Source organism: Aphelocoma coerulescens (genome assembly GCF_041296385.1).
Source record: "Aphelocoma coerulescens isolate FSJ_1873_10779 chromosome W unlocalized genomic scaffold, UR_Acoe_1.0 ChrW_unloc_scaf_4, whole genome shotgun sequence".
NCBI classification, from domain to species: Eukaryota; Metazoa; Chordata; class Aves; order Passeriformes; family Corvidae; genus Aphelocoma; species Aphelocoma coerulescens.
The window spans coordinates 1,130,460-1,155,538 of NW_027184083.1; the positions used below are offsets into that span (position 1 = coordinate 1,130,460).

The 25,079-nt window shown below is 39.4% G+C and overlaps 1 protein-coding gene and 1 long non-coding RNA gene across 6 annotated transcripts in view; one reads left to right on the plus strand and one right to left on the minus strand.

Moving 5' to 3' along the window:
* LOC138102888 (nipped-B-like protein) overlaps positions 1 to 25,079 on the minus strand; it is a 166,508-nt gene that overhangs the window by 128,198 nt on the left and 13,231 nt on the right. The window lies entirely within an intron of this gene.
* On the plus strand, positions 68 to 3,524 carry LOC138102893 (uncharacterized). The gene is made up of 3 exons (XR_011147601.1): positions 68 to 215; positions 1,246 to 1,395; positions 1,498 to 3,524. It is a non-coding gene; the product is annotated as an uncharacterized lncRNA (long non-coding RNA).

Sequence of the window (25,079 nt, forward strand, 5' to 3'; positions counted from 1 at the left end):
TTCTTCTTTTAGGTCTGTTAATAAACTTCTTTATATTCTTTCAAGTTTGGTGCCTGCTTTGCGTTTCTCCTAATTCTTATCTCACAGAAGATAAACAGTAATGAGTATTTTAGCCCAAACCACTACACTAATTGGTGTTTCCGCCCGGGACAAACCCAACCCGCGACACCCACAAGAGCTAACAACACTTTTAGAATTTAAGTTTTCATTTAAAGGTAAGAAGTTAAAGAACACCTTTCACACATAAGTTATACATACAAGAAAAAAAACCATGTCCAATGAGCTCTCCTCTCCTGACTTAAACTGCATCAAAACTGATTAAGGTCACATAACTATTCAGTATTATTGGAAATTCCATATGTAAAACAAAGACAAGGGGGGAGGGCAGGAATCTGTTTACTTTCTCTTCATGTTCACCTGGGAAAGCTGTAAACATCAGAGACAGTCACTAATAATGCAAGTTCTTTCCTGGTATTGCTGCTACAGTAATTATACAGATATTAAATGGAAAAAAAATCCCTCCAAAAGTAAACACTTAAATTAGAAACCTTCTCCACAGATACATAAGAAACATGAACTGGCAAGATCCAGATCCAAGAGTGGAACAAGTGCAGACAGCTAGGATGGTCAGGGAAAGAGTAAGTTTTCCAAGAGGAGAGTAGAAGGGGCTGGTTTGTTTAGCTAACAAAACAAAGGTCAAGAGGGGATGTGGTTGCTCTGTCTAGGGCAGTCAAAGAAGGTTACAAAGGAAGAATGCTCAAAATATCAAGCAGTTAGGGAAAAAAAATGACAGCTCAAGACAAGATATGTTTTTCACACAAAATATCAAGCAACAATTAAGGGTTTGACAAGCCAGACAAGTCAAAACATACAAGTTTTGGTGTGTTTTAGTTTTTCATTCCCAACTCTAACAAGAATAATTTATCAATATTTAGAACCTTTTATATTATCAGCTTTGTGCAATAGCTACTACCAGTAGTAGTGCAGCATTTCTACCTCTAGACTGAAAAAATAAATCTGTTACTTTATGTCTTGGGGATAGTTTTTTATCCCATATCCATTTTTTTTTTTTTGGTTTTTGTTTTGTGTCCCGAATGGCCACTGACACCCCCCCCCCCCCCAGCTCTGGGAGTATCATGGGGAGTAACATGATGGGTGAGAGGCAACCCGGCACAGTGCCTCTGACTAGAGATCCTGTTGCCTTGTAGTTTTTCCATGTTTCTTTTTTTTTCCCTTTTCCTTCAGCACTGTGACTGGGGCTTGCCAGCTTGCTTCTCTGCTCCTCTGCTTGCTTGGGAGCCCAGAGCCAGTGTATGCTACGCCAGGAGCCGGGAGCCCTCCCCACCAGGCTGCTCCCTCTCTGCAGAGGCCCAACCCCAGGACCAGCCATCACCGGTGAGCTACCCAAGGGAGCGATCTCCCGCCAGCCCTGCTGTTTTCCACTGCTGCTTCAGGGCTTTTTGCTACACTTTAACCTGACATCCCATACCCACCCAGAACACCCTGTGGCTTCTGGCATGGCTCCGGAGTCTTTGCTACACTTTGTTTGCCACCCCGGGTGTGCCCGCCTCTGCTGTTCCAGCCTACTGCTACGAGGTTTCCTGCTGCAGTCCATTCAGCCCCCTGCAGCTGCGGGGGAATCATCGCACCTGCCCTGCCGGGAGCCAACAGCACCCCTGCCAGCTGTGACCATAACTACAACAACAGGGAAAGTGCTTGACAGCCGAGAGAAGGCTGTTACTGGGTTTCTGCTTTTGTTTGTTGTTGCTGCCATTGTTGTTGTTTGCTTGCCTTGTTTACATATATATATATACTAGTAAAGAACTGTTACTCCTTTTCCCATATCTTTTCCCGAAAGCCCCGTAATTTCAAAGTTATAATAATTTGGAGGGAAGAGGGTCACATTTTCCATTCCAAGGGAGGTTCCCGCCTTCCTTGGCAGACACCTGTCCTTTAAACCAGGACACTTTAATATTAGCTGAATTAAGGAAATCAAAGAACTGTTGCATTGAAAAGCTTTTAAACAATGCATCATTGTTGCAGTTCAAACAGAGAAGTAGAAACCCAATTTACATATATGCAAAGATAGACTTGCATATTCAATATATACATATACTCTTGCTGCTTTATAAGAAAAATCAGATATTGTAAAAGACATTCCAGGGAGGAAAAAACTACAGTGCACAAAGGAAGTGATACAAAGAACCCCTTTGAAAAAAGGGAAACAGTGAAAGGGCAGCAGATATTGAGAGCAATGTATGAAAACCTATCATCATAACATAATAATAAAAAAAAAGTGAAACCAAGATAGCAAGGACAGTAATATTGAAAAAGTTTATGCTACAGGTAATAACTACACATTTAAAGCACTACTTCTGTATGTTGTCTTCTTTCCTTTTGTCAATTATATATATTTTCATTTACTGGAAATTAACATTCCAAATAAAATTCTTACTGAAATGTTAAATTTAAAATGTTGCTCATTGGTTGGGGATTTTTAAAGTGTATTGTGGTTTAACCCAGCTAAGCACCATGAAGCCATTCCCTCACTCCCCCTTCCCCAGTGGGATGGGGAAGAGAATCTGAAAAAAGGTAAAACTCATTGAGATGAAGCGTATTGGGTCTGGCTAAACTGGAGTTCATTTTCCCATAGCACCCTCACAGTGCTGTGCTTTGCATTGGTAGCTAGAAAGGTGTTGAGAACACACCAGTGTTTTAGCTTCTGCTGAGCAGCACTGGCACAGCATCAGCACTGATTCTCCAACATCCCCCCAGCTCAGATAGAAAAGCTAGGGGAAGGAGGAAGGGAGGGCATTCATTATTATACAACATTTGCCTTCTGGAGCAACCACTACATGTGCTGAAGCCCTGCTTCCTGGGAAGTGGCTGAACATCACTCACTGACGGGAAGTAGAGAATAAAATATTTTGTGCTTTTTTCCCTTTGCTTGCACACGGGACCTTTGCTGTTGCTTTAGTAAACTGCCTTATCTCAACCTACAAGGGGTTTTTTCCATCTTATTTTCTCCCCTTTTTCTTTCCTCTTGGTTGAAATACATTCTTGTCCCCTCAACAAAAATAACAGTTCTTCCATAGCTTATCTACGTACATTCATGAGAACACTGGAAAACAAAATAAAGGGAAAAATCTGTTTGTTGCAAAATGATTAGAGGATCAAGGACATGGATTATTGATAAAAGGAACAAATCAATAACAGAACTGTACAAAGCAAAGGCCTGCAAGCAAAGGCCTGCATGAGAAAAAGCCTCCATGAGAAATGCCTGTGTGAGAAACAAGCCTGGGAACAAAAAGGGAGTTTTAAGGAGGTACAGTCCTGTGCTGATAAGATATACTGACCATGAGAAGGGAGGAAGATTTTTGATCTCTCAAGACAAAACATAAAGCTTGCCAAATGTAGTCTTTTATCTAACCCAATTATGTAGAAGTAAGAATGTGCCTTTGTAAGCTTAAACTAATTAAATAATTGATAAGCTTGTACTCAATACTATATAAGTGCCTCTGTATTGCTAATAAACGAAGCTTGCTTATCCATCATATTGGTTGTCTGCTTGCTTCCCCCACCCGAAAGTCGGCATCTGTTTATGTGCAGTAATACACAGGCTCAATAGTAATGGAAAGATAAGTAACTCAGGATTCAGAAATTTAGTATTTACATTTCAATGTTTCATTCCCCATACTCCAGAGTATTCTTTAACTTATATCTTTAGATTTTAAAAGTAACATTGTAGTGGGTTGACCTTGGCTACCTTAGATGACTAACCTAATATATTTCTGAGAAAAAAGAGATAAAATTAGATAGATTAAAATTAAATTTTAAAGAACTGCTAAAATATCAAATCTCTATAGCTTTCTTTTTTTAAAACATTGTATTAAATAGAACATGTTAAATACAGTTCTGTTTTATGTAGTTTATATTACAAAATCTTTAGTTAGGATGAAACTACTTTTAAAAATTGTTTTAATTTCTTATATGTTGAATAGCATTGTACTGACACAGTACAATGCTCAAAGTTGATTTCTGCAGCTGCACAAAATAAACCAGTACAACTCATTTATTAGCTACTTTATAATTTAGGTGAGCAGTGAACTCTTCTTTTAAAACAGCAAACATGCTATTATAAATTTAAGAAGCCTTGCCTCAACCAGTTTTAAGCTTCCACATTTTGCAATAAACTACTACTCTTATTAGATACTATATGAAGCTCTGCTAGTTATCAGTCCATAAACTGTCCTTAAAAAAAAATTAAAAACTCCCACGCTTAAAGAATGAGAGGCAGAAAGAGGATGAATTATTATCCTCTTGTTCTCATTCAAATAAGATGCCATGATCGAGTACATCAGACAGATTTAGGTACAAGAGGGAAAATTTCTGGTTTCTATACCAGAGCTACAGTTTGATACAATGACAGTACTTTTGCTACAAGTTTCCAGCATGAAATGCTTTTAAAAATAGCTTAAAAACTACTAAGGAAGGAGATAGGTTTGCCAAAACATAGTCTAACACTTAAGTTACGTAGAAAAAAGAAGCACACACAATCACAATATAAAGCATTTTAACACTAATTCAATCTCAGAAAAAGTCAGTATTGGAAGTGAGCAGTAATTAATCACTGATGCAGCTGCCTAAGGTTAAAATAGTAATGCAAGAAACCTGATATGAAGCTAACTTGAACAACCAAAAAGGAGGGCAGCATGTGGGGGGAGGCAGAGAGAAAAGGTGAGGGGGATTATCAGAAATCGAAAAGACTCATTATTACTGATAAAACCCCATGAAACACATCAGCATTTATAAAACCAGAAAGTTCATGGCATATACAGAGTAGTTTCACCTACAATACTGGCTACAAAAAATTAGGTTTGAAAAGAGAAAAATCCCAGAAAGCACAGAAATCCCAGAAGCACAAAAAATGAAATTCAGTGTACTAGTGAAATTGATATGTTTAGTTCAAAAAGTGATCAGCCAACAGACTGAATAATGCTGACAAAGCAAGTGAAAAATTAAAAAGTTTGAGATAAAAATTATTTAGCGTAACTTCTAAACCAGTATTAGCTTGATGTTTTTTCCTAAAGCTATTCCAATAGTAGCTGCTCAAATCACTACAACTACTGTAACAAAAGAAATTTTAGTGAAAAGTACTGTACTGGGCCAAGTGACAGTTGCTTCTGAATATAAAGCAACCTTTGGAAAAATATTTTAGAGCATCAAGCTCCTTCCTCTGTGGCTATTGTCACAGTGATTTGGCCTCTGCTGTTCTATTCAATAACAATGACACTGATGCCTCTGCTGCCTATGTGCTAGTAGTGGCAGTGACACCACAGTAAATTGCAAGAGAAGCCACAATAAAGGTGGTGGAAGCATACAGAAAATGAGGTCTGGGGATTCAAGGAAAGATGCCCTCTAACATAGGTGTGCACCCACAGTTTCTACAAGGGTAGACTAACATAAAGCATAATTGTGCTTTACACCTGTAATAACCCTTCCCTGGGGAGGCAAGGAATTAACACAAGCAAACAACAACAAACAAAACCAAACAAGACTAAGCCATGTGCAGAAAGCAGATACCTATGGGTAGTATGCAGCTTCCCTAACCTATACTACATGAATGTCTAGCAGGAAATGTTTACTTTTCTTGCTACCTTGGAATCGCAAAGGGTGAAAATTCATTAGAACACAGTTTCCTGAAAAGAATGAACAGCATTAGTATCTTTTCCTGTTAAAGCCATTTCCTTCTTGTAAGCACAGGAAGCTTTTCCTTTTTAATTTTATTTTCTATAAAAATAAAAAAGCACTTATAAACAATGTTCTCCACTTTAAAAGAGCATCTCAAATATTTAATTCAGATGCCTTAGCACTAAGAACTCTTTAAAATGAGGCCATATCACATCCTTCATACACAAATACATCAGTTAACCATCAAGAAAAAGCCTATTCATTAAGGCAACACAACCCGTCTCAAAAATTTGCAGAAAATTAAATTATATTTACAAAATGTTGTGATGATCAGCAAGTGTATGTTATTTCAGGCAAAGAGAAAAATGTGAATCTCAGAATTACTGATTTTCAAGGAAACTGCCCAATGCACCATTGAAGCTATACAAAAAAAAAAAAAAAAAACAACCAAAAAAACCCACTGTTCCATGGGAAAGTGTATTTCCTGCTACTTCATTAGAGAACTAATGCAAAACAGAATCTGGTTTAGGAGCCTTACTGCTGAGACAGCTCAGTTGTTGCCTTAAAACATGGGGATTAAATTTAAGCGAATGGAAGAGAAATCTTGCACCTGGTTTCAATGTAAGATACTACTGGCTCCTTCTCATTAAAAAAGGGGTACCAGATCAAGTTCAACTGATAAGGTAGAAAAATCTAAACCAAAAATTTCTATGTTTCAAAAACTTGAGTTATATAAAATGCACATAATTTTTGCAGTTATGTTCACCAGTTCTGCGAAAGAAAGCAGCTAAAACTTCTGTCAAGGACAATCCAGTTATTCAGGGAATTTATTACTGCTCCTTTACATCTTTTTAAACAATATCTTCTTTATGAACCTTTCAACATCAAAGATTCTGACGCTACTGAGAGCTACTGAATTATTTTTGTTCTGCAGAAGTGAACATAGAATTAAACTATAAAATCTTAACTTTGCTTGGAAGCAGTCATGATATTAAGCATAACTGAGAAATTCAAACATAAAGGGAAAACCCCAAGCTACTTCAGCACTTCATACATTTATTTACCATCTGTACTATATATTCCTCATGCAACTTCCATTGCAACAAAAAGTATATCTATAATTATGCTCTTTTTGGTGAGCACAGCCTTTTCAACGTTTCAAGCAGCAGCTGATATTAGATACAGTCCATTGTATTCAAAGATGTATAGAAGAGCAAGAGCTATTAAAAGGGTTTGGTAGGTCAGCTCTGTCAAATGGAAAGCATTTTAGGTTGTAACACACATCTTTGTTTGTGGATACAAAAATGCTGCTAGCAAGGATTTTCTTGCTATTTTCTAAGTCCGTGAGAGACTTTTCTCTCACGCAGAAGAGGTAGCAGAGTTATGTAAACAACCAAACACCTGCAGCCTTGAAAAGTCTTGTTTATGGTCTAGTAGAAAAATATTTTGACAATGGATGTTTTAGGATTTTAGCCAATCACCCCCAAGGGGTGGCTGATCCTTGTCCAATTAGACTATGAAGAAAAAAGTCTATAAAATAGTTTGTAAAATAATTAAATGAATCAATCTTGCTGCACAATTCCTGCCTGCTGGATCTTCTCTCCTCCTCCTCCCTACGGCTGCGGGACACAGTGATATACCCTAGGGCCTAGGACTGAGGTAATATTTGTTAACAAAATAGTTGTGACAGAGAGGAAGTAGTAACTTGAGTTTTCTTCAACTTCTTGACTGTCATTTATGTTAGTTGGTAGTAGCATTATCCTTTTCTAAAAGCAACTGTGTACTTAAATTACTTACATTTTAAAGACTTTTCTTTCTTTAATTAGGTTGGATCTTAACCAGGCTGAAAACTTAGTGACTAAACACTGGATCAAAATCTATTCAATTCAGGAGTCTTTTTCAACTTTTAATCTTGCCCTTCTGTCTTTGAACATTCTCAGATGAGTCATAACCTTTATAAAACAAAACTGGCAAGAAATATACCTGTTGATTAAGTAGCCGATTTTGCACAAGATTTGACATCACACCATTTTTGCCTCTTTTTTGGCTTTGAAGAACAATTAAAACACCTCTAAACTTCTTTAATACACATTAAGAAAACCAATGCACAACTATAACATTTCTTTAAAGATCTGCAATAAATACCAATGGAAAATTATGTATTTCTGAATATCTCCAAGGATGGAAATTCACTGAGAATTTATTTCCCCTTAAATCCAATAATTATTTACTTTACTGCCAACTGCAACTGTAGCTTCTTTTGTTTCGTACCTCAGAGGTGCTTGTCTTCATCCTCTGTATAAACAGTCATTACCTAGTTAAAGGCAACATTCCAAGCCCTCTTAGCTTTTTTTCACCAGTGTCAACAAACCCAGCTACCTCAGATTCTTCTACATTTCATGCTCCAGCCCCCTAACCATCTTGGTGTCCCTCTGTCACACTTCCTCCAGTTTGTCAGCATCCTTTTTTCTTTTTAACTGATCATGTAATTTACATTCTGGTTTCAGACCATTTTTGTTCTCACAGGCTACAGCATACTTCATTGTTACAATTGTCTTCTCGGCATTTTGAGTCCACCTTTTTATCTTTTCCCTTCAACCAGCTTCCATTTCTACTCCACTATCTTACAGCAAGACTTGGCATAGCTTTTTCCCCACTTGATGCTACATATCACTTACACACTGTCTCACAACATGCTACATTCCACCTCCTCCATGCCATTAATAAGGCCAGTTCCCTCTATGATTAGCCCCCTTCACGCTAACAGCCAAAAGCTTTGTTCTGTCTTTTATATACAAAGTACATTTCCAAGATTTACCACAAGTCCTTTGCACCCTTGTCATGGTTTAGGAAGGGCACTCCAAAACTACAAGCCACTCATCCCCCTGCGCCTCCAGTGAGAGAGACAAAAGGCAGAGTTTATGGGTTGAGATAAGAACAATTTACTGGAAACAGCAATGAGATAAGAAACAAACTGTAACAGCAACAACATTAACAACAAAAGTATACAAAAAGAGGGTGATTTACATCCAAAAAATTCTCATCGAGCCCAAACACATGAAGTGCGGCCTGAGGCAATAAACAAAATGGCAGACAGACCCTCTGCACCCATACTTTTTCTCCCAACCACAAGCCACGCACCCTTCTTGGAAGTAAGAATTCCTTACTTCTGCCCACCAGTGATGATCTGAGTGGTATAGAATAACAACCTAGACACACTCACATGGCTCCAGTTTTTGCCCCCTCACAGCTACTGTGAAAAATTAACTCTGTTCTGGCTGAAAAGCAGGACAATCCTCTACCCTGAAATCTCTTGTTAACAATATTCTCTTTGAAAAGCATGGAACACTTGTTGATTGTCATACACAAAGTACAACTTGTATACCCTATTTATATAAACTTGTAAACATAACTATACTTACCTACTTCATGTATCCACAAATTATCCCATCTTTCCTGAGACTAAAAGGTTATTGCAACTTTCTGTTTAAAAAGCAGTGACACAGCTGAAGTAATGAGCTACTCTCTCATCATTTTTGAAAACTGCTAAATTCAGGAATTGATTTTATTATTTTCCTGATGAATTGCTGAATGAGTTTTAATTTAGTTTGGTACAAGAACTGTGGTCATCAAGATTTTCTCTATCCATATATTGTCAATATTCTAGCTTAGGGCTGCTCTTCAGGCTACTGTGCATCAGGTGAGCTAAGGTAACTGCATGTGACTTCCTGAAGTTTTGCAACTGAAAAACAGTAAAAGTAAAAATATACCTTTGTCAATATTTTGAAATATTATGCTATCACACATTGACAATGGAAGTTTAGCACTAGAAAACATTTGCTTTATACATCAGCAAGCTTTCCATTTTATTTACTTTATGCTGCCCCCCCTCGAGGAAGCTGTGGACTGGATGAGGTCTCCCCCCAGTCTCCTCCAGGCTGAACAAACCAAGTGACCTCAGCTGCAACTTGTAAACCTTGCCCTCAAGGCCCTTCACCATCTTGGTCGCCCTCCTTTGGATGCTTTCTAATAGCTTTATATCTTTTTTATATTGTGGCACCCAGAACTGCCCCCAGGACTCGAGGTGAGGCCGCTCCAGCGCAGAGCAGAGTGGGACAATCCCTTCCTTTGACCTGCTGGCGATGCTGTGCCTGATGCACCCCAGGACATGGTTGGCCCTCCTGGCTGCCAGGGAACACTGCTGACTCATATTCAACTTGCCATTGACCAGGACCCCCAGGTCCTTTTCCGTGGTGCTGCTCTCCAGCCTTTTGTTACCCAGTCTGTCCATACATCCAGGGTTGCCCCATCCCAGGTACAGAATCCAGCACTTGTCCCTGTTAAACTTCATATGGTTGGTGGTTGCCCAGCCCTCTAGACTATCTAGATCTCTCTGTAAGGACTCTCTACCCTGAAGGGAGTCAACAGCTCCTCCTAGTTTAGTATCAATGGAAAGCTTAACATACATTCAACTCCTGCATCCAGATAATTTATAAAAACATTAAAGAGCACTGGCCCTGAAATACGTATTTCATATTGTAAGTTTGGATTTAATAAGAGACACAGGAGTCTGAATCACCTCACTGTTATTTTAATTTAGACCATTCACAACATAAATTAATTGAAATTTTCTAATAAATTGTGTACATAAACAGAAAAATGGGAGCAAAAGTTGTATGATCAGTTGACAAAAGTTAGTTCCAAGACTTTCTCTAAATTAATGCATCAGGAAATAGGAAGAGCAAACAGAAAGTAATATAAAAAACAATAAATGCAGGATAACCTGAGAGAGATGCTGAATGAAAGTAATAGCACTACAGGTGCTGACATAAAGCACAGGAAAAAATTTGATGTAACAGCTGAACTGTTTCAGTGGCTAACTGAAAATGAAACCTACTGTTTTCATAGCACTCTGATTTGTTATTCATTTCAATGAGAAAGGATAATATAGTAAATAAATAGGAGGGTTAGAAGGAGATGGCCTAATCTTATTATGAAAGGGGGCACTCAAAAAGAAATCTATATATTAAATTTCTCATACAAGTAAGAATTGGATTGAGAAACAGGAAAAAACACTAATCATTTCTTTATCTCCCTTTGCTGCTTCCTGTGCATTTGCAACTGCTAAAGCAAGAACAAATATGCCTCCTTTCCTACTACTGTTGCTACTGCCAACTCTTCAAAAATACTATTTTACAACAAAACTTTCCTCAAATTCATATATTGTTTTACTGTTTTCCTTTCCTCTCAGTTCTATTCATTGGCCAGGTTTCCTTCCACACTATCCCCACTGCTTCATGCAAAGATCAAGAGAAAACTAGGATTAATCCTGCTCCTTCTGCTCTCTCAGGACAAGAAGGCAACACTCTGGTTCATTCAACATAAGTATTAGTAGAAACAGTGGTGACAAAGCGATGAAATCTTTGAGAGCACAGATGTGCTGAATTTTACTGTCCAGCCTGCTAGTATTTCCAAATTCTTAAATATTATACAGCAATAATTTAAACTTGAGATGTGTACCTGACTCCAGATATACATGGGCAAATAGCTACAAAGAAAAAGAAAAAAAAGGAGGGGGAAAAAAAAGAGACAGAGAAAGGTCATGGGAACTTGATTGTTAATGATGAAAATTACTTGCTAATGAAAGGCATCTCATCTCCAAGTACTATAGACACTATCCAGTGATCTAAAGTAGATTTTTTGTTTCACCTGTTGCTACCATCTTATCAAGAGTTGGTCTACATGGGAAAATTGGTCACTTCAAACACTCACATCCAAATTTTCAGTCCACTGTTAAAAACCCTACTGGTCCCATGTACCAGACAAAAGCCTTCAGCTATTATAGCCCAATCCTAGGGTTACCCATACCTCTAGCAGGATAATTTTGTAATGACAACCATCAGTATGCCAAAAATCACATGCAACAACAATGTAAAATAAGTTGAATTTTAAATAAAACCATATACTATATCCACTTCAAAATAAAGACATACAGTTACTATAACATCCACTATTCAAATTGACTTAAGAATTTCTAACACGGTGTGCAGAGTCCACAAAACCTTACCTTACACCTTCTGCAATACAGCAGCATAACACTGGCAAGCTCTGGCTTTTTTCATTGGTACTACTGTAGAGAAAAAACATCTAAGACTTAAAAAAGTTACTACTATTTCTATTTTTATACCATATAAAAATTACTCCCCTTGGTCTCTGGAGAACCAAACTCCAGCTGATGTTTCACTTGCCATCAAACCCATACCAGTTCACTGAAAGTTTTGGTCTACTGAATAGACTGACTGAAAAAAAACAACCCTCAGTAGCTGACCTTTAAAACATCTGTATATATGTAGATGGTTAACCCATTATGTAACACTGTGTAGACAGCATTCATGAATACACAGCATACTTCAAATTGAATCCTCACTGTCCAATGAAAATGGTTCATTTTGTACAGGTTCCTATTTCAGATATTAAGGGCAAGCTCTTCTCTAACTTGAATTCTATTTAGTGAACATCCTGACCTCCTAATCAAAATTATGCATACATGCCTTCAAAGCAGTAAGGGCCTCTGGGTGAAACTTCAGGAATACTTGGGCAATGCCTCCTACACTGTCAGGTAATCCTCTTCAAAAAGCTTAATGACCCAAGATGATTTATGACTCATGAATAACAGCACTAGTAAATACTAGAAAATAAGTAGCACTTCTATGAAGAGGGCATGGCTTCAGTAGCAGTACTTCTCAGAAATATTTATGAGTCTTGTGGACTTGTTCACTGGCCTGTCAGGAAATAGAGTTGTCTGGGTTTTAGAAGGTAATAGGCAAAGATGCTCAATGAATATAAAATGCGGTAGACACGGAGAAACATTTGTCCATTAAACTGCAGTCGTTCTTTCGAGCTTTTAAAAAAATGTTTGAATTCTGTGAACAAGGAATAAGGTTAATACAATGACAGCATCCTTAAACCTCTCTCTCCATCTATTTTTAAATTACCTTTACAAAATTAAACGTATGATCAAATTTACTAAGAACAAGCATTTGAAAATTCTATAATTTATGATGTGGTTTGGTTTTTCTGCTTTTCTTCCACTCGATTACAAAGGGATCATTTTTGAACACAACATACGCAATCTGAAAGTTGCAATATAGAAATATGAAAAAAACCTCTAATTCTTATAATTCAAAAAAGCCTTAGAAGACATGACATCACCATGTCAATAAGGATAGTAAAAGGGGCGGAGGATCAAATTTAAACAAAACACTGACAGGAAAAGCCAAAGAAATGTGCAAAAATTTTAATCTAATACATTAATAACAGAAAATTTAATGTGTCTAGGTTGTCTATTTATATTCATACCTTTTTTTCTTAAAAGAATTTTCCTCACATTCTCTAAAATCATCAAAGCTGTAAGCAACACTAGTGTCAAAGGTAAGAAAAAGCTATTCCAAGTAAATAATTTATTCCTAGGTTTGTCACTCCACCTAAATAGCTAAGGTTAGCAAGCTGAGTCTCAGAAGTGATGTTCTTCTTACAGCTTCCTCTATGACCTGATAGAACCTATCAGCTGGCCAGTTTGAATATAGACAATTCTTTAAGCCACTTAAAGTTGTGACCACCTCTGTGATCCACACTTAAGAATAGACAACCCCCCCCAGCTCTCTCCCTCTCGTTTCCGGTGCTGGGACAGGTGGCTGCAGGCCCCGTGCAGGGTCCCGTGGGCCCGGCCCAGGCCCTGCTCGGGCCAGGCTGGGCCGGGCCACGGCCATCCTGAAGCCGACAGGCCTGTTCCATCCGTGGAACCCCCCCCCACAGCGCTGCTGTGGGCAGCCGGAGTGGCTTGGCTCTCCCCCCTCTCCACTTCAATAAGCCACATTCCAGCCGCAAGGCCGAGGTGAGATTAACCCTTTTATTGCAGTGAAGAGCTGAAAACCTGAGGGAAGAGAAAGAGGAGATGCTTAAAGCTGAAATTCTGTTGTGAAGCTATGATATATCAGAGTATCCCATTGTAATTTCATGAAGATATGGGGGGTGGAGTGTTCAACTCATAAGCAAAAGCACCTGCGCTGAGATAGGCAGATGCTGAAGCAGCTGTAATTTCATGAGAAGTTTGGACAGGGAGAGATGGACCAGATGAGGACTTTTGCTCCAAATGGGAAAGGAGAAACCTCAGTTCCTAGAGATGCTCCCAGAGATAGTCCTAAAGATGAAGATAAGGAACACCCTTTGCTCCCAGGGAAGGAGAAGGGCCTCTGTTTTTGTTTCTGAATGGCTCAACCTTAAAATTTTACCCCAAAAAACTTCAAGAGTGAACCCTCCAAAGCAGTTGTGGGAAAAACGGCAAGTCGGGGGAAGGGACTCGCATGCGAGCAGACAGACCTCTTCCTAAATGGACTGAACAATATTTGGAAGTGGGCGGCTGTCTCATTGTGATAATGCTTTCATAGAATGAGCAAGAAGAGACTTCTCTTTCTAAATGGACTGAACAAGGTTATTATGGAAGTGGTAAACAGACTGAATATCTTAAGGGTTGTCTTTTTACATTGTCACTGGGAGAAGGGAGGAAGGTGAGGGGAGGAGAAGAGTTCTGAAGGTGTGGTATAATTTTTTTTCCCCTCTTTTAGGTCTGTTAATAAACTTCTTTATATTCTTTCAAGTTTGGTGCCTGCTTTGCATTTCTCCTAATTCTTATCTCACAGAAGATAAACAGTAATGAGTATTTTGGACCAAACCACTACACTAAATTGGTGTTTCCGCCCAGTTACAGAACCAAACCCGCTACAAACCTCACATTTAACAAATGATAGAGCAATCAAAATTGAATGACCACACCCTGCCTTAAATGACAGCAGCCTGTCCACACCACTAAACTAAAAATTACCATATAAATGTGCCCCACTGGACCTGGTGTTTGTGAACAGAGAAGGGCTGGTGTGGAATGTGATAATTGGAGGCCATCTTGGGCACAGTGATCATGAAATGATAGTTTTCTGTTCTCAGAGGAGTAAGCAGGGGGGTCAGCAGAACTGACACCTTGGACTTCCAGAGGGCAGACTGGCCTGTTTGGGAGCCTGGTTGAGAGAGTTCCTTGGCAGGCAGTCCTGAAGGGCAAAGGGCTCCAGGAAGGCTGGGCATGCTTTAAGAAGGAAATCTGAAAGGAGCAGGAGCAGGCTGTCCCCATGTGCCAAAAGATGAGCTGGCAGGGAAGAAGACCGGCCTGGCTGAACAGAGAGCTTTGAATGGAACTCCGGGAGAACAAGAGAGTGCATCACCTCTGGAAAAAGGGGCAGGCAGCTCAGGAGGACTACAAGGATGTCATGAGGTCATGCAGGGAGAAAATTCAAAGGGCCAAAGCCCAGCAAGAACTTCATCTGGCTACTGCTGTAAAAGACAACAGAAAGTGATTCTACAAATACATCAGCAACAAAAGGAGGGCCGAGGAGACTCTCCATCCTATACTTGATGTGGGGGGAAAAATAGTGATAAAGGATGAGGAAAAGGCTGAGGTGCTTAATGCCTTCATTGCCTCAGTCTGTAATACCAAGACCAGTTGTCATCAAAGTACTCAGCCCTCAGAGCTGGAAGATGGGGATGGGGACTGGAATGAAGACCCCATAATCCAGGAGAGAATGGTGAGTAACCTGCTACACTTAGACCCTCACAAGGCCATGGGGCCGAATACGATTCACCCAAGAGTACTGAGGGAGATGGTAGAAGTCCTCACTGAGCCACTTTCCATCATTTACCAGCAGTCCTGGCCAACTGAGGAGGTCCCAGGTGACTGGAAATTGGCAAATGTGACAGCCATCTATAACAAGGGCCAGAAGGAGGATTCATGAAACTACAGACCTGTCAGCCTGACCTCAGTACCTGGGAAGGTTATGAAATGGATCATTTTGAGTGTAATCGTGTTATGTGCAGGACAACCAGGGGATCAGGCCCAGCCAGCAGGGGTTTTAGGGAAGGTAGGTCCTGCTTGACCAACCGGATCTTCTTCTAAAACAAGGTGGCCCACTTAGTGGATGAGGAAAAGGCTGTGTGTGTGACTACCTGCACTTCAGTAAAGCCTTTGATGCTGTCTCCCACAGCAGTCTCCTGGAAAAGCTGGCAGCCCATGGCTTGGACAGGTGCTCTCTTCACTGGGCTAGGAACTGTCTGGATGGCCAGGCCCAGAGGATGGTGGGGAATGATGTCATATCCAGTTGGCAGCCAGTCACCAGTGGAGTTCCCCAAAGGTCAATACTGGGGCCAGTCCTGTTTAACATCTTCATTGATGACCTGGATAAGGGGATCAAAGGCAACCTCAGTAAGTTTACAGAGGGCACCAAGTTGGGTGGGAGCATTGATCTGCTGGAGGGAAGGAAGGCTCTGCAGAGGGATCTCAACCAGCTGGAGCAATGGGACAAGGCCAATCGTATGAGGTTCAACAAGGCCAAGTGCCAGGTCCTGCCCTTGGGTCACAACAACCCCATGCGGCTCCAGGCTGGGGCAGAGTAGCTGGAAAGCTGCCTACAAGGAAAAGGACCTGGGGGTGCTGAATGACAGCAGCTGAACATGAGCCAGTGTGTGCCCAGGTGGGCAAGAAGGCCAATGGCATCCTGGCTTGAATCAGAAATGGTGTGACCAGCAGGACCAGGGCAGTGATTGTCCCTCTGTACTCAGCACTGGTGAGGCCACACCTCGAGTGCTGTGTCCACTTCTGGGCCACTCACTGCAAGAAAGACATTGAGGTGCTGGAGCGAGTCCAGAGAAGGGCAACGGAGCTGGGGCAGGGTCTGGAGCACAAGAAGTGGCTGAGGGAGCTGGGGGTGTTTAGCCTGGAGAAAAGGAGGCTCAAGGGGGACCTTCTTACTCTCTACAACTCCCTGAAAGAAGGGTGGAGACAGGTGGGGGTTGGGTTCTTCTCCCAGGTAGCCAGTGATAGGACAAGAGGAAATGGCTTCAAGTTGTGCCAGGGGAGATTTAGATTGGATATTTGGGAAAATTTATTATAGAAAGATTTGTGAAGCATTGGAACAGGCTGCCCAGGGAAGTGGTGTAAAGGGCACTGCAAGTGTTCAAAAACATGTAGATGTGGTGCTTAGAGACATGGTTTAGTGGTGGATCTGGCAGTTTTAGGTTAATGGTTGTACTCCACAATGTTTAAAGTCTTTTCCAATCTTAATGACTCTATGATTCTATTAAACATCACTAGCAGTCACCACCTAAAATAGGCTCACATTATGAATAGCAAAAGCACTTCAGTACAAGACTGACAAGCATGGATAGAGCTACAAGAATGAATTTATAGAATGCATAATTCTCATCTTACATTCAACACAGGTCATGTAAGGAGAAAAAAATACTGCACTAAATACTTAAAAATATAAGTTATGAACATAACACCACAAAACTTGATTACTTAAAGGACCTTCCTGTTAAGTAACTTATTAAAAGAAAGAAAGACCAATACCTTCAGTCATTTATAGTTTCTGCATTACTGTTTGCAGCATGACATATTCAAAACAATGCTAATCTTTCAGTTGGCATGAGCAGTAAGAAGAAACAGGCTTTTGCCTGAGTAGGACCAAAAGATACCTCAAACTTATCCAGGCACATATGGCACTTAATTTCAGAATTATAACTGCTTTAAAAAACTGCATTAATCCACTAAATTGTTTAATCCTAGGCTGTGCCAGTTTTTATACTACTCACTATCAGATAAAACCCTACTAGTACCAGAGTTCAATTAGGAATAGATCCTACATGTTAGTTAATGCACAACACAAAACACCCTTCTTATCCAGAAGCTTTTACTTAATTTTTTTCAGCTAATTGTTATAATACTTGCTTGTGTTTTAGGTCAGCTAAGAAAGATTTTCCTTGCTTTTATCAGTTTCAGCCTGCATGTTCCAGCACCTGGTGCTTCTGAGAAATTATAAGCAAATGCTAAGTCAGTCTTTGGTTGTAGAAAGTGAGACAATCTTTGAAACTGCCTAGATCAAGTACCACCAACAGTTTTGGAGATCAAGGTATAATTTGTCTAAGGTATGACCTTACACAGGAATTCCGTGAAACCTACTAAGTAAATGGCAAATTGAAAGTTAAATCCAAAAAATATAGTTAAGCAAAGCTTAACCAACAGACTGTAAGAAAACATTCTTTAAAAATATCATATTGTATGCCATTTCACAAAAACAACAGTGCATTGCAATTCACTGGGGGTTTTTTGTTTATTTTTTTAAAGTTTACTCTTAGTTAACAGGAAAAAAAAAATGTTATCCAATTGTCAGGATTTCTACCACATCGTGACTAATATCTCTGGACCAGTAGGTGGGAAAAGGCATTTCTTTACAATTTGATATCAGTCATCTAATTTCAAGAGTCATAAGGCACAAGATGTGTATGATACCTGACTAGATAGATAAAGGGTACAGAATGCTCTCTGCTGATAGGTGCTGGAAACTTTGAAAGTTGCAAGGCTTTGGGTTGTTTTCTTTTCTACTACCACTACCTTTTATACCATCCTACCATGTTTTAACCACTTTCTCTTCAGGCTAGGAACTTCAAAAGCTAAGATGATATACTGCACAGGTAACTTGAAGTACAGAGGACAGTTATGTAGATTGCTGTTAATATTAAAGTCTGGTCTTGTACTATCTGCCTCAGTGGTTTAATACAGTCAGTTGGATAGAGGAACCCTCATGAGAAAAGAAAACAAAAAAGTAATTTCCAGTGCACCGAGATATGTCCTCCACAGTTTTAGAAAATAGGCTGAAAGGCAACCAACATCATACTAAAATAATCAAATATTCTGAAAGACTATTTTTTAGGCATTAGAAGGCATATTTTTCGTTAGTCACAGCTCACCTGCCTACCAGTGGGGGTTTTTTTCTGCCTGGTTTTTCAAATTATACATTTGTCAGTTCTTTTAGTAATATATAGACACACACTCAGATAACAAGCAGGATTAATGCTATGAAGTCTATCAAGAAAATTTCTGGCCAGTAACACCCCCCCAGCAACAGTACCTAAATTAACAACTATTTTAGTTTAGGCAAATTAAAGCTGTAATTACAGGTGTGGCTGGATGAGCAATATCAAAATGAGGTTTAAGAGAAGAAATATTGTAAAACTAGAAAATCATTAGAGGATTTCAGATTCCACCAGTGTTTTTATCAGTTAAACTCTTACATTTGACAACCTATTTGGTAACATGATTTAAAACAAACAAGCATAAACCTCTACATTTTCCACCTCAAACATGAAACAAGGGAAGGGAGGAATATATAATCCAGAATGATACATCATGATTATGTACATCAGCACTATCACAGATTTTTAATCTACTTTTTAAAGACTGTCCTTTTCATAGATATAAATTAAACTGCAGTGTTAAGGAAGGTTCTTACCACAAAAAGTAAATAAAACTTGATAGAGAGGTTTTATTAATCAAAGAAAAGCATTTTCCTTACTTTTCCAGTTCTAGAGAGTCAGAAGATCATGGTCCTGTATACCAACTATTTCTCACTAAAATTCAACAGTGTTGAATAAACTATAGCTATACAATTCTAATAAATTTCAAAACTTCTGCTCTACCTATTGTGGACAAAGCATTATTTGTTTCAGTAAACAAACTGACTAAACAAAGTAAGTATTCAATAAATTAGGATGACTAAGAATGGTCACTCCTAATAAGAACCCATACTCTGAAAAGAGATAATTTCATGTTGTACTGGGTTTAGCTGGGATAGACTTCAACTTTTTCATAGTAGCTGCTGTGGGTCTGTGTTTGGGTTTGTGCTAAACGCAGGGTTGATAATAGAGATGTTTTTGTTATTGCTGAGCTTGCACAGAGCCAAAGCCTTTTCTGCTCCTCATACAGCCACGCTGGGGAGGAGGCTGGGGGTGTGTAGGAGGTTGGGAGGGGACACAGCCAGGACAGGTGACCCCCAACTGACCAAAGGGATATTCCAGACCACGTGACATCATGCTCAGCAATAAAACTAGGGGAAAGGTTGTTCCAGGGCTGCTACTCAGGGACTGGCTGGGCATCAGTCAGTTGGTGGCGAGCAATTGTTTTCATTCGCATCACTTGTTTTCCTTGGGTTTTACTTTCCTCTCTGGTTTTGGGGCTCCCCCCTCTTTCTCACTTTTACCCTTCCAATCCTCCTCCATCACACTGAAGGGAGGAGAAAAGCAGTTGTGGTGCTTAGTTGCCAACTGGGGTTAAACCATGACACAGTATCCACAAAAGCTTATATTAATGGGTTTTATGCTCTCCAAGTATTATGCTGACAAATTTTTATAACTAAACTGACAATTTTACAGTATAAGAAATTAGAAAATTCAACTATAAAGCTATACTTTGCTGACTGCCATAATTTCCCTAGCTGGCCTTGATGTAATCAGTGTACATATAGTACTTTTTTAAGCTTAAGGAAATTTAGGGGTAGCAGTCTTGAAGATAGAAAGCTGTACAACCATGTGACCACTGCCATCATACAAACCTGACAAAAAAAGCACAGTAGATAGGGTTATGGATCAGAGGTGACAAACTGAACTATAGGCATCTTAACCCTCTGTCTTGCATTTTCTAAATTCACATCTGGTAAATAGAGAATTTGTTTGCTAAAGGGATATCCAAAAAAATCCACATTAGAGCCAAGATGACTAAACCTCCTCCAGAAGTCCTAGCCATCTTCTTAGTATACCTGCTTATTTAGCAAAATTTAAAATAATCCATGAGATAAAAGCTGTCTAAGGTTCTCTGAAGTGGACTGTGATAGGAGCTATAAAATAACAGGTAAGACAAGAAGCACATGCAAAATCTGTAAGAGATCTAATGGCTATCTTATATATGTACAAAAGAAAAATCATTTGATAGCCAGAAATTTAAGAACATTATTCAAATTACATTACAGCATATAAGGCCCTTATAAATAAAGTACAAGGGAAAGGCACTGGTGAAAATTCCACTTCCCTCACCATTAATGGCTAGAGAGAAAGGATTTATGTAGATCCTCACCCTCAGATAGATGTTCATTAAACTGAATGAGAAATTTTTTAATTAGAAAGTTTCACTGAAAACTGTCAATTGCCAAAGTGGACATAGCTTAGAAAATATTTCCATTTAAACAGACTTTATTTCAAAATAACAGAACTGAGGTGTTTCAGCTTTACACAATTAAAATATTTCTAAAATGAAACACTAGTTAAAATCAAAGTGTGCTAACCTTAGAATGTATTTTCCTCCACCAATATCACTATGTTGTTTTCAAATGTCAATCTAAATATTTTTTCTGACATAACTTTTCTGGAAATTTGATCAGAGTCCATGCATTGTTTTTATTTTGCTGTGGAGTAGAATATCATTGAAAACCATACAAAATACCCTACAGAGAGAAGGTTCACACTATTTACATTATTACTATAAGTAAACACAATTAAGCAAACAAGACAACATATTCATAAATGCTAATGATAGAATAGAATCATAGAAACATAAAGGTTGGAAGAGACCTGTAAGATCATCAAGTCCAACTGTCTACCCATCACTACCTCTGTAACCACTAAACCACATCACCCAGCGCCAGATCCAGACGCCTCTAAAACACCTCCAGGGATGGTGATTCCACCACCTCCCTGGGCAACCTATTCCAGTGCCTGAACACTCAAACAGGGAAAACATTGTTCTGATATCTAATCTGAATCTTCCCTGTCTCATCTTAAGGCCACTTCCTCTGGTCCTCTCACTATAGGCCTGGCAGAAGATACCAGTCCCACCTCACTACAACCTCCTGTCAGGGAGTTGTAGAGAGTAATGAGGTCCCCCCTGAGCCTCCTTTTCTCAAGACTAAACAAACCCAGCTCCATACTTCCCCCAAATCCAAGGAAATAAGAGATGTAGTGAAACAAAAAGATTCTTGCAGAGCTATCCTATCTGTTCTATTATACTAAAATTTCATAGAATCATAGAATGGCTTGGGTTGGAAGGGACCTTCAGGATCATCTCATTCCAATCCCTCTGCCATGGGCAGGGATACCTTCCACTGGACCAGGTTGCTCCAAGCCCCATCCAACCTGGTCTTGAACACTTCCAGGGATAGGGCAGCCACAGCTTCTCTGGGCAACCTATGCCAGGGCCTCACCACCCTCACAGCCAAGGATTTCTTCCTAATATCTAATCAAAACCTCTACTCTTTCAGTATAAAACCATTCTCCCTTGTCTTGTCACTCCATGCCCTTGTAAAGACTCCCTTTCCAGCTTTCTTTTCAGCCCTGTCCTGGGTTGCAGTATATTCTATTACCATCCTCATGAGCTGTTGAAATCAGGTGGGGCAGTGTTTCCTTGCCTCCTCCCCCTAGACTATCTTCCTGTTAATGGTCCATCATTGTCCTGCTGCATGACTCAGAGATAACTCCCTCTGTACCATCTTCTGTTAATGAGCCTAATCAACACTTGGCCTCATGACTCATTACCCCATTGTGAGATGCTCCACCCAGAGGGAGGAACCAAGCATTCCATCCTGGATATAATCTGAGATTCTGAACACCAGAGACAACCTTTTCACTGGATTTCCAGAGGACAGGAGCTACAGAGCCACCACTGGACCCTCTGAGGAAGAGCAGATCCTCTTTCTACAGGATCACCACTTCAGGAGGACTGCTACCACCACCCTGATTAACAGGGTGTCAGGTTGTATCCTGACTCTGTCAGTTTAACCCAGTGTTATCTACCTTTATTTTTTTTCCCCTCTTTTTATCTCCCTATTAAATTGTTATTCTGACTTGGTGTCTCCCACTACTTTGATTTCAAACTAGTACAAGCCCCCTTCAGGCACTGGAAGGTGCTCTAAGGTCTCCCTGGAGCCTTCTCCTGGATGAATAGCCTCTCCACCTGTCTTCATAGGAGAAGGGCTCTATCTCTGTAATCATCATAATTGTTAATATCTTCCAATCAGCTAAAGCATTTCTCAAGGCCTATTTTAGTAACAGACTTTGAAAATCAGTATTCCTAAATATTTTTGAAATATTTTACTTTTAAAAAATGCAATACTCTAAAACAATGTAATTATTGCAAATCATCAAACATGCCTCCTCAGAAATCAAGTTTTCTCCCACAAACTTGCCCACCTCACCTAAGCTGAAATATGTCTGTTCATATCTTGCAAGGTAAGAAAGGGCCTAAACTCTTTCCATCTTGTTCACTTCACACACTTGCAAAGGTCTCATTTGCTAATCTGTTATAACATACAAACCACAGAAAAACAGCCTGATTCATACTCCACCCAAACAATCTCTTCTGTCAATGCTCCAAATTTAAACAGAACAAGAATTTAATTTTTTCCCCCCTCCAGAGAGATCTTTCATGATGCGGCTTCTTCATTGCCTTATGTGAGTTAATGATTAAACAGCCGATTTCAAAACTGAGGAAGGAGGGGGAGAGATGAGTAAGACTTTACTAATGAAAAAGGATAAAAAAAAATTTATTTAAGTAGAATATTAAAAATAACCATCAAAGAAATGCAGAAATATGTCTCATTGTAGGAACAGATTATTTTAGTTTAAACCTGTTTCTAACTTTACTTGCTGAAGTGTTCATGTCTTTTTTTGAAAGCATATCAAAATGATATCACATTTATAAGCTCTCACAAAAGCAAGGAGATAACGAGGTTGACAAAAAAATATGGCAACAATGTTGGGGAGGATGAAAGTTTGGTGAGAAAGTTTCACAGATATGTAGGCTTGGCAGAAAGATCTCTGAATGTAGAAAGTGAGGATGAGATAGAAATGAAAGCAAGTTTTGATATAGAGTAAAAGATGTTTTGCTGAAACACTGACCACTGAATAACTGAGAAGGCAAAGGTTGGAGATGAGTTGGAAGGAGATTTTTATGAATAGGACAAAGGTGTGTGACTACAAACAAAGACATGTTTTTCACCAAGTAATTAAGTCTCAAGAAGAGCATAAGTAAATAGAAAACATGTTTTTACCAAAAAGAGCTATCGCAGGCAAACAAGAAACGTCGATGTAGCAAGAAGAAAAGAAGTCTGAGAATTTTCCATTGTAAGCTTAAATTGTAACATACTTACTCTTGTGATTGGATAATAATGACTATAATATGGTAATGGTAGTAGTTATGATAGGCTATAGGCAAATGTAAAGGTACTGTGTATGGTGCTTATTGGTTGTTATGTATTAAGATACTCAGCAAAGAAAAGTATAAAATGCTTTGTAACTTGAACAGAAAGCAGTTTCAGGTATGCCTACAAGCTGTAGCTGACAGCTGTAGGGCTGGCTCTGGATACCCACTCCCTGAAATGCTGTAACTTTGCCTATGCAATAAACAGCTTTCAAGAGAGCCGCCTGAAGTCCAGACATCCTTTGTGAAACTTTCTCCTATAAACAAACTACATAGTAAAAGAAAAAAGTTGTCTTAAAATTACTCCCTTGAATAAGTGACTGGTAAAATCTAAGAGGATAAATGCACTGCTACTACTTTGCTATTCATTAATATATGTGTAGTGGTTTGGTCCAAAATACTCATTACTGTTTATCATCTGTGAGATAAGAATTAGGAGAAATGCAAAGCAGGCACCAAACTTGAAAGAATATAAAGAAGTTTATTAACAGACCTAAAAGAGGGGAAAAAAAATTATACCATACCTTCAGAACTCTCCTCCTCCCCCCACCTTCCTCCCTTCTCCCACTGACAATGTAAAAAGACAACCCTTAAGATGTTCAGTCTGTTTACCACTTCCATAATAACCTTGTTCAGTCCATTTAGAAAGAGAAGTCTCTTCTTGCTCATTCTATGAAAACATTATCACAACGAGACAGCCGCCCACTTCCAAATATTGTTCAGTCCATTTAGGAAGGGGTCTCTCTGCTCGCATGCGAGTCCCTTCCCCCGACTTGCAGCTTTTCCCACAACTGCTTTGGAGGGTTCACTCTTGAAGTTTTGGGGTACAATTTTAAGGTTGAGCCATTCAGAAACAAAAACAGAGGCCCTTCTCCTTCCCTGGGAGCAAAGGGTCTTCCTCATCTTCATCTTTAGGACTATCTCTGGGAGCATCTCTAGGAATTGAGGTTTCTCCTTTCCCATTTGGAGCAAAAGTCCTCATCTGGTCCATCTCTCCCTGTCCAAACTTCTCATGAAATTACAGCTGCTTCAGCATCTGCCTATCTCAGCGCAGGTGCTTTTGCTTATGAGTTGAACACTCCACCCCCCATATCTTCATGAAATTACAATCGGATACTCTGATATATCATAGCTTCACAACAGAATTTCAGCTTTAAGCATCTCCTCTTTCTCTTCCCTCAGGTTTTCAGCTCTTCACTGCAATAAAAGAGTTAATCTCACCTTGGCCTTGCAGCTGTGTGGCTTATCGCTGTTGGCCACCTGA